This window comes from Cydia fagiglandana, chromosome 18 (assembly GCF_963556715.1).
Source record: "Cydia fagiglandana chromosome 18, ilCydFagi1.1, whole genome shotgun sequence".
NCBI lineage: Eukaryota > Metazoa > Arthropoda > Insecta > Lepidoptera > Tortricidae > Cydia > Cydia fagiglandana.
Window position 1 is genome coordinate 18137622 of NC_085949.1, and position 10373 is coordinate 18147994.

The 10373-nt window shown below is 37.0% G+C and overlaps 1 protein-coding gene across 1 annotated transcript in view; it reads right to left on the reverse strand.

The window, feature by feature from the left end:
* LOC134673478 (serine/threonine-protein kinase D1) overlaps nt 1-10373 on the reverse strand; it is a 107229-nt gene that overhangs the window by 48252 nt on the left and 48604 nt on the right. The window lies entirely within an intron of this gene.

The window sequence follows — 10373 nt, forward strand, 5'->3', positions numbered from 1 at the left end:
TATACATTGTGACCTTTTTTGCCACCTTTGTGTTAGCTCTACTCAGAATCACGAGCTCTTTCGATCCTAATGGGAAAAAAAATGTCCCAGGGTTTTTTTTGGTGTTACCATTTCCCCATATATGTACTTTGTATATGTGTCGTAGTCAGATCGTATAATCCGCTGTATTACATTACGGCTAGCCGTTTTCAAAAACAGGGGCGTTTTGAAATGCGGCGGTTCGACGATTAGCCGGATTGTCACTGCGATACGTTCTTCAATAAGGCGGCCCACGTTTAGCCGCATCGTACATTGTAGAGTGACCAGTTCTTTCGGTCGCCTACGTAACCGGAGTTTGACAATGTTTGCAATTTAATTTATTTCTACCATGGTCCCACCGCACTACATGTGTTTCTTTTCCTAAACATTTCCTTCACAACTTAAATAGATGGAGCCCCGCAACCGGGGCTCCTATTTCTGGGCGGTTTGCCCTTCGGGCATCTGAAGTTACCTAACGAACCTAACCTACCTACTACCTAATTACCTACCTACGCTTTTTTCCCCAAAGTATAATGTTTTCACGGACGTCTCACTTAATCAATAGGTAGGTAGGTTAGGTTCGTTAGGTAGCTTCAGATGCCCGAAGGGCAAACCGCTCAGAAATAGGGAGCCCCGCGAAGCGGGGCTCCGTCTAGTTAAGTTGCGAAGGAAATTTTTTTTTGAAAAGAAACAGTCCGACAATCTCCAGATTTGATGGACACCGCAGCGTTTATCAGGCAGCGCCACGAGTGTTAAAAATGGGAACTAAAAACTGTCAAAGCGGCGGCTAATGACTCGCTGTATTACATTACGGCTAGCCGTGTTGAAGAACGTATGGCGCCGAATACATTCCGGCGGATTCTCATTCAGCCGCATTCAATACGGCTAATCGTTAAACCGCCGCATTTCAAAACGCCCCTGTTTTTGAAAACGGCTAGCCGTAATGTAATACGGCGGATTATACGATCCGACTGCGACATATATATGGGGTAACAAGAAGGAAAGTTTGAAAAATGTATGGATATTTTAGGACACGTTTTTTCTCCTATAAGGATGAAAAGGGCTCGCGATTAGAAATAACACAAAAGTGACAAAAAAGGTCACAATATATTAAAATGACAAAAAATAAAAGACAAGACAGGCCGAACGAGTTACTTTCGCATGTACTCGTATAAGTAATATTAATTGATTGTTTCGTTTATTTTTCATAAAAAAATATAATATCTGCAGCTGCACAGCAACCGTACGCAGTTACGCACTAGGTTCGAGCATTTTCGAGCTGAATGTGTTCATCACCCGCGGGGGACAGACTGTTTGCGGTGTAAATAGCACTTAGATTTCCCGCACTTTGTACCTAGTTTCAATATTTCAATCAGTGTATAAATAGTATCAAATAGTACAAATACCTATACAGTCGCTATCAGATATATCGGAGCGGGCAAGGTGTTCACAATATCTGAACAAGCACTCTAACGCCCTGACAATAGAGGGAGGGAGGGGATGATGATTTACTCTTTAACTAATACTTTATGAGTACAATAACTACAATATATCTCATTCTCGTAAGAAGCGTAAGATCTAATTAATGTTGTTCGTCTCTTTCAATCGCGCGGTGTTAAACAGCGACGGTTATATTATCACTCAGTTACACAAGGCTATCCATCAAACGGGCGCAGGTGAATGGTCACGTCCGTGCGGTTGCGGTAGTAACGAGATACACGTGTAGGTTGTAAGACGCGTGCGCGCATGTTTGCCTGCCACCGTCACTGTAGCGGCGTTTGAACTTTACATTTGATCTCATTATGATATCACCGCGCATCTCATCACGACAGCACTAGTAAGTTAGCGAGACGTACTGTCGATGAAAAAATTACATCAATAAGTTTTTGGCAAAAAAAATTGGTAGGTTATATCGCTGACTGTAGGTACATTTCTCTCCATTGGCAACGAACGAATACTGATCAAGGCAATTCTAACAACCCCAAACACAATAAGTTTGCATTGCTTTTTCACAGTTTCCATGGCCACCTTCTGTCGCCTTCATCAGATCAGCTCCATGTCATCATAATATTGCACTGACATGACTGACATTTGATTTACATGTGTAATACCTAATAATAGTAAATAATATGTGTATAGGTGCAAAATTTCAGCTCGATCGGACTAATACTAACATAACAGGGCACCTGGGACCTCTGTTTGGCTATCGACGCTAATGAATCTAGGGGTAACATTATAGTACGGATGTCAAATTAGAGTAAAAACATGGATTATGGAACTGGTTATTTGGAATTGACACCGAACATTCGGTCATAAAAAACCAAAAACTAGTTTGATGTTCAGCGCTTCGAGCGCTCTCGCCGCTCTGAGACACGGGCCTACAACTAATATAAGGGGGTAAGTTATTTGCATATCCGATTATCAACAGAACTTAGCACTCTTTTAGATGTCCGTTCTTTTATCGGGTAAGCATATAAAACTTTGATTGGATATAGTATAAAAGCAAACAGATTTATATTACAATAAATAAATTCGGTAACATTTCGTTCAATTACGCATGCCTGTCTTGTGCGACACCCACCTGCAAGATGTAGGTATTTCTAGACAAGTAAGAATCGATCTAAAGGTGACCCGTCCCCGTGGAAATGTTGCGTAGACGGCACGAGGATACTATTTCTGTCCAAGTTTGTCACAAGTTGTGCAACTTGCAGATATTACGAGACTGAGCCGGTATAATGGAGTTACTGTTAACTTGATAAAGTGAATTATAGGCACAGAATAAATAATAGTACTAGGTACAGAAGACTCACTCTCTAACAAAAGTGCCGTGTGGTGCCGGCATCAGAAAAGAATAGCACCACCCCATCTCGTCCCGTGGGTGTCGTATAAGGCGACCAAGGGAACACTGGCGACAAATATGCATATGAACAAGGCTCGCCCGTATCCTTAGCGGGGTCCTTGCTCACAAGAGCTGTGCGCGTGCCACATTGAAAAAAAAAAAACTCTAACAAAACGCGTCTGTTACGATCAGGACAGATATGGCCGCTAGGTGGCGACAGCGCCACGCGCGGCTTATGGCTAGCCACCAAAATTGGAGTGCAACGGATGTACTTTTAGCTACCTGTAGCAAAGCGACGAAATCGCGGAGTGAGCCACGCCTGATATAGGAAAAGGTTCTGTGGTAGTTTCGCGTCGGTGAATTACATATTCAAAAAGGATACGTTTTCTGCTGCATACTATCGCGAGCGCGGAATTCTGGCCGAAGCGAAGGGTGTGGTGTTTCTACACCGGAATTGGGTAACGTAACATAACTAAAATTGTGTCGTCAAAATTGTACAGTCAGCAGCAGAAGTTGCTAAGCGGTGAGGTGTTCAAAATTACCTTGACACGCTCTTATTCTCTTAACAATAAAGTCGCGTCAAGATCATTTTGAATACCTGGCCCGCTTAGCAAGTTCTGCTGCTGACTGTACCTATGTTAGTTATGGGCCTTATTAGTTGACTGAAAATAAAAGATATAATATAAAAAAGGACCGAGCTTGCAACAGATTTTATGACCATGTTTTTACTGGGTCTTGTATCTTGAGCACTTTACGAGCTATCGCCCGGGAAGCTATGACTAAGGGAATTTGTTTCTGTTTAGGGGACTTTTATAGCATTAGGATACTGGATAGCGGAAATACGAACGGCCATACCTACCCACACATTCATAAAATAACACAAATTCTTTTCAACTAATAGTCAGATTAAGGTAATGAGCTTAGAAGATTAAATGCTATAAAAACAACAAATATTTGAGGGAGCGTTAATGATTTCAAAGGTTCATAGCTTGAGAGCTACGTAATATGTTGGATGTTATTATTCATGCAAGTAATCGTCAGGTTACCCGCGTAATGTTATCAGTGGATAGGTACAAGCATTATCATAATGAGCCTAATAGTTTTCCGATACCGCAAATAAAAACTATTGACAGTATTGACTCAGATACACCACAGATTATAAGTGATACAACACGTAATGGCTCCTCTACACGATGGGCCATCGCCGGCCACTCCAAGGGACGCATTTATGCGTTAGAGGGAGCTGGTGATATTGCTATCTCGTTCTACAGCATGGCTGCGTCCCTTGGAGTGGCCGGCGTTGGCTCATCGTGTAGAGGAGCCCTTATACGTGTTGGTGACATAAAAAGTGTGTTTCCTGTGTTCATTGTCTCATTATTCACAATGTACGTATAATCAGATAATACCCCACACACTCGACGAGTGGTATGGGAAGTAGTGAGGGAAGTGTGCGGGGCAGTATCGCCATACTGCCGACGACGAGTTGCGCGGCCCACACTACGTCTGCCTACTTCCCATGGATTATGGCCTCGAATGTCCAATTCCTCGAAATGCCATTCGTCGAGTACGAGTATGTGGCCTACTAGGTATAACAGAAGAGTGACAGTCTTCACACAGTGACACGTACTTGATCATTGTTGTATAGACACTTACTATACGGGTTACACAAAACCTTTACAAAACACACTCACGCTTTCATGTATCGCGAACATACAGTCATACATACACACAAACAGACAAACGCGGCGGAGGACTTTGCTTTATAAGGTGTAGTGATTACCGATGCATGCTTTGAGAGTATTTATTCAATTACTCTTTAGTCATAATTAAGACAATTGGCTTGGGAGCTATTTTGTAGCTTGCCTGTAACAAATGAGATAGTGTTAAGAGGGCGTCGAGGAGGGTAAATTTTCAGATTCTGTCAAATTACCCCATTTCACACACAAACGCAGCTCACGCACACTACCTCAATTTACTGGGACAGGTCAGTGACCCCTAATGTTTTTTTAAAGGTGCTGTTTCGAGTTTAGTGTTAACTACTGACCTTCTTTGAGGAATTTAAACTGTCAAAGCTTTCCTTTGTGAGAAGACAGAGAAAAAACACTTTTTATATATAGCTTTCCTTGTTTGTTCATGTCATGTCATAGGTATGTGACGTATTAGGTAATTAATTATTTTCGTTGTTGACTTTTGTATTAAGATAGGTACAAAACGGCGACGCTCTTAACTGTCCATCGGTAGACCTTATGCCTTTTGTAATAAGGTTTATGGACTGTCAGTTAACAGTGTGGTGGTGTGCGATGGTAGGTATGCGGTTTGTAGACATAGACCAAATTAAACCTAGGAGTTTTATTATTAAAGATATAAGAAATCGTCTACTTTACCTACTCGAAAAAAGTGGACTCTATCTAAAATTATCCCTCCATTAGTTATAGGTCTTGTAACATTTTTTACAACTATAGACGCTTATTATATTTCACTTATAACTTAATTTTTAAAGCTCTGTTGATAATAAGGCTTTAAAAACATCTAATAAAATTCAGGTACTACACTTATACTTTTGTAAGTCAGTAAGTGATGCTTACTTAAAACTTATCGGGAAATCAAATAACTCATAACTACCTATATTAAAATATTTAAATTTACTAATTCATCTCATACGTTCAATAAGGCCCGGGACTGGGCCTTGTCACCCGCACCGACAGAGGGCCTTTTTAGTCCTACATAATATTAAAGAACTGTGTCCCGGATAGTATGGGTTCTGGTCCATGACGCGTCCTGAATTAACTTATACAGGGTGTAATTGTTAAGTGTGGCCAGGCTACAATTCCGTAAATATAACAGATATCAGAAAACTTCAAATTGATATCGAAAGTGCGTTACCTAATGAGTAAAATTACATTAATAACTTTTTTTAAATAAATGCAGAAATATCCCAAACATTAACTTCCAATCAAACCCTCCCATACATTTAGTACGACGACTCAACCCTCAAAGAACGTCGGTGTTGTAAGAGACAAAACTGCTTGAGATTCGTTATTTGCGATAATAAACTGTAATAAAATAATAAAACTACCGTTTATGGAATAATAAATCTAACACTTATTTTTTAAGGAAGTACATTTTTTGTTTACAGTAGTTTCTCGAAATGACGCCCTTCTTGTGCGATACATTGACGGGCCCCCTTAAATATTTCTAAATTAACTTTGCGGCGTGATTAAAAAATAAATGTTAGATTTATTATTTCATAAACGGTAGTTTTATTATTTTATTACAGTTTATTATCGCAAATAATGAATCTCAAGCAGATTTATCTCTTACAACACCAACGTTCTTTGAGGGGTGAGTCGTCGTACTAAATGTATGGGTGGGTTTGAAGTTAATGTTTGGGATATTTCTGCTTTTATTAAAAAAATATATTAATGTAATTTTACTCATTGGATAACGCACTTTCGATATCAATTTGAAATTTTCTGATATCTGTTATATTTACGGATTTATAGCCCGGCTACACTTAACGATTACACCCTGTATATCATTAGATAATTCATAGCCTATATCCATACAATAAATCGTTCTTATGACCGTATTTGGTGGGCATGCCTTATTAGTAAAAAAGCCTACTGCTTTATAATAGGGTGGCAATGGTGGCAGAAACCCATTTCATTTGTAAAATTGTAGGGATGAATGTATAGTTTATTGTAAATCCCAAATATATTAAATTACCCGCGGACAGAGCGACCGATTTTATTATTAGATAATTTTCACATGTATGAGCTCTGTTCTGTGTAAGTAATCCTAGAGCAGCTGTAAGCGCTGCGCGCCGTGTTTGACGGTCTAACGATCCGCCCTCGGCTGCAGCGCTGACAGCGATGTATTGTGCCCGCTTCCCGCAGGCGCAGAGAGCTAGATACGAACGTTGTTATCGAGGCTGTCATACTAAGTTGCTTTTTCCCGTTAAATTTGTGTTTTGTAATTATTATTTGGCTTTCGCTCTTTCTCCTTCTGTTTGTATAAAGATAGATAGATGTGTGTATTGTGTGTCGTAACGGACAATAAATCGGTGTGCGAAAACGAACGCTTGGTGCCTATTATTTGCTCCTGCATCTGCACCCGCTTACCACGCCTAGCACAACTCTACCTTCCACATCTACAAAATTATCACCTGTAATTTATCTGTAAAATATTAAAACATTGTATTCACACTTTTCAAATGCCAGATTCAGTTTTTTTTTTTAAATGTTTGACTTTGGCCATAATTCAATTTGAATAGAAATCATCACCGCCACGCGCTACTAATTAATATTCAGAAAAAATATATGAGTGCCTATTTTTATTTTTTTGACATTTAGATTTTATTCTAGAAATTATAGACTAGTATTTTTTATACAATCTTTTTAATGTTTGACGATCCTTCTGTGAAATTCTTAGTGTTAAATTTGATATGTATAATAATCCAATTTTATTATGGAATAATATTAACATCAATAAATTGTTCTGATAGTTAGATTAAGATTAATTACGATTCATAAGAGCTTGTTGCTAGGCCTAGATTTTGCAATTTTTTATTTAGTACAAATCACCACACTGTGATTGTAAAGGCCAAAATTGTCCTAAAATTACATATCATTATCATTTATTGTGCAAAAATCAGTTTATTTGTATGAAGTAAAGTAAAGTAAAGTAAAGTAAAAATTTATTTGTGGAACACAGGTACAGTTAAGGTGTTATATATAAAATAATAAATAGAGCTCTGTGTTTTGCCTATTGGCGTACAAATATTAAACTTAAAATAATGGTGACTCATTACGAGTATGTTTACCATAAATTATTACATTCGTTATACCTATATACGATTATTTAAAAACTGAATTCCTCGTCCCTAAATTATACAAAAATGATATATAACTTGCCCTAGTTGCTAAAAGCATGAAGAAATATAGCATAGATTGGACTTCATAGATTGGAGCCGACCATTTCCCCTCTTCTCTTATTTTTGGTATACTAAGCCACTAGTATTGGGTTGCCTATAATTATTTTTCTTTGAATGTACTCGTAAACCTCTATCAGTTAGTATGCGATTCATTAATGGACGCACCATGGCCCAAATCGGGACACGGTTCTTTAACACGTAATGTTAATAATCAGTGAACATCTTTAATTACGCTCAAATGCTTAAGTTTCAGTACAGGTAAAAGTACATATGAGCTGTACTTTTAATGGTTAGTACAATCGGCATCAAATGGAGAGTGACGGCCAAAGTGACCAAATATAGCTATAGGATCTAAATGTGGACGAATAAGGTCAGGTGAAGCATATAAGGCCCACCTTTATTTTAACTGAAATAGTTATATTAATAATCAGGATATTATTACCAAATCAATGTTTCTTCATATATACCAAAATAGTTATAAAAATATTCCGGCGCTTTTGAAAAATACACGTTTTATAAAAAAACCATACCATGTTGGTTCGGAACCGGGCCTTGTTACTTGCACTGACAGTTGAACACTGACTTGAACATAAGTTCAAGAATAATAGAAAATATTACCGGGCCTTATTAGCTTTTATCATGAATTAATTTCATCTTCAATTTAAAATGGTCTATAGTAAAATACGGCCTACATGAGTCATGGAAAAACAAATTGTATTTTATTTAGAAAGTACTTATAATATATGTTGTTCATAATCTTCAGTAAGCTGACTTCTAGGAGTCTATCTATTATAATTAATGTAGATTGACAGTTTACTTAGCAAATTGTACTTTTATACCTTTGAAACAAGCATTTGAGCGTAATTAATGATGTTTACTGATTGTTAATCTTAAATATACCTATTATGTAGGGCACTTAAATTATTTTAGCGGACCGAGCGGATATGTATGTTTGTAGACCACTTTTTTATTTAAATAATTAAATTGTAATTCATTCAAAAAAAGGTTACTACAATTAGGGATATAGATACCTCACCTACCTTATTACAAAGCATTACAAAAATGTCCAAAGGCCAAAGCCACACTGATAAGACATAAGACCTCATAAATACCTATAAATAAACGTTCACTGAAAAAAACCCTAAGGCATTTCTGATAAGTAATTATTTTTCGTTACTGAGTTATCGTTTTGCACCGAATATCAATGAAATAAAAGCACGTTAATTTGATAGATACATTTATATAAAAATCGTCACATGGAACCAATATAGGTACTCGTAAACCAGACCACTGCGGTATTGGCTTTAAATATCGTTCTTTCAACTGATAATATAGCCACAAAAACTCGCTGAGACTGCAGGTCGAGTCTTGATTTCAATTTCTTTATGATATATCATTGAATTAACTTTCAAAGCACGTGATAGCTCTCAGAATAGCAACAAAACTGGTTGAAACTAAGAATTTTATTGCTGATATTATGTGAACAACATTGCTTCGTCTTCATAAATAAAATTTTAATAATTTATATTGTTTACGTTAAAATGTGAAGAAATTTGTTGATAAATTGTCTATCTAGTATATTGACATTATGTCATATATGTTTTTAAAATGACGTAATATGAATGCCAGCACAATGAAAATTTATTCCAATAAGATAAAACAAATCTTCAAACTTTTTTCATTTTTAGTGAATTAGGAAGAAACTAATTACACTGATTTGGTTGTGTTCGTATATTTTTTATATGATTTGTTATATTTTTAAAGTATTATGACTTATGAATAAAAACAAATCAAAATTTTAATGACTCTTGATCTCCGTGTGACATTATTCATTTACCCTATTTATTTTGAACACAGTTTTTCACTGGTATCATCATTCGTATACGGACATGAATTTATGTCATAAATTAACTGTCAAAATGGGAGATTTTAAGTACGCGTCCGCTCCGGACGGCCCACAGCGGGCATCTGATTCAAAGGAGAATTTGACAGATATGGCGGATGTATGGAAATTTTACGAAAGTTTACGTTTACGATTGAGTTTCTCTGTTGTCTTTAAGAGGAAAAATAGGAAAAGCCTGATTCGTTGTAGTCCAGTTATCTGGCTTTCGAAATCACTCGATTTTATAGCTTGAGCATCGAAATTTTTATACAAATTTTACTAAACGCTGACACTCGTTCATCTCGTTTTAGGTACAACTTTGCATGAGTGTATTTATTATATTGTAAAAGATTTCAAATTTTCAAGGGTGATTCGTTGTAAACACACTCTTTGGGATAATAATGATATTTATTATAAAAAAAATTATCAAGAGATGTGGACGCTAGCCACTAAACGGTGACTGCCTTTTTCGCTGATTTTGCTCGATGCAGTCTTAAGAAAAGGCGGCGTTTAAAAGTTAACTGTTGTAGGTAGAGTTAGTATAAAATAAACAACATTGTCTATTCGTGGACTCATTTTGAAGTCAAACTTAATCTAGTTTCCGCGGTGTAAACCGTGTTTTCTTTTGAAGATTGAAGACCATTCATTATCTTGACCTAGCGTATTGTAAAGTTTACCCTTAGTTCTTGTTCTTAGTCAAC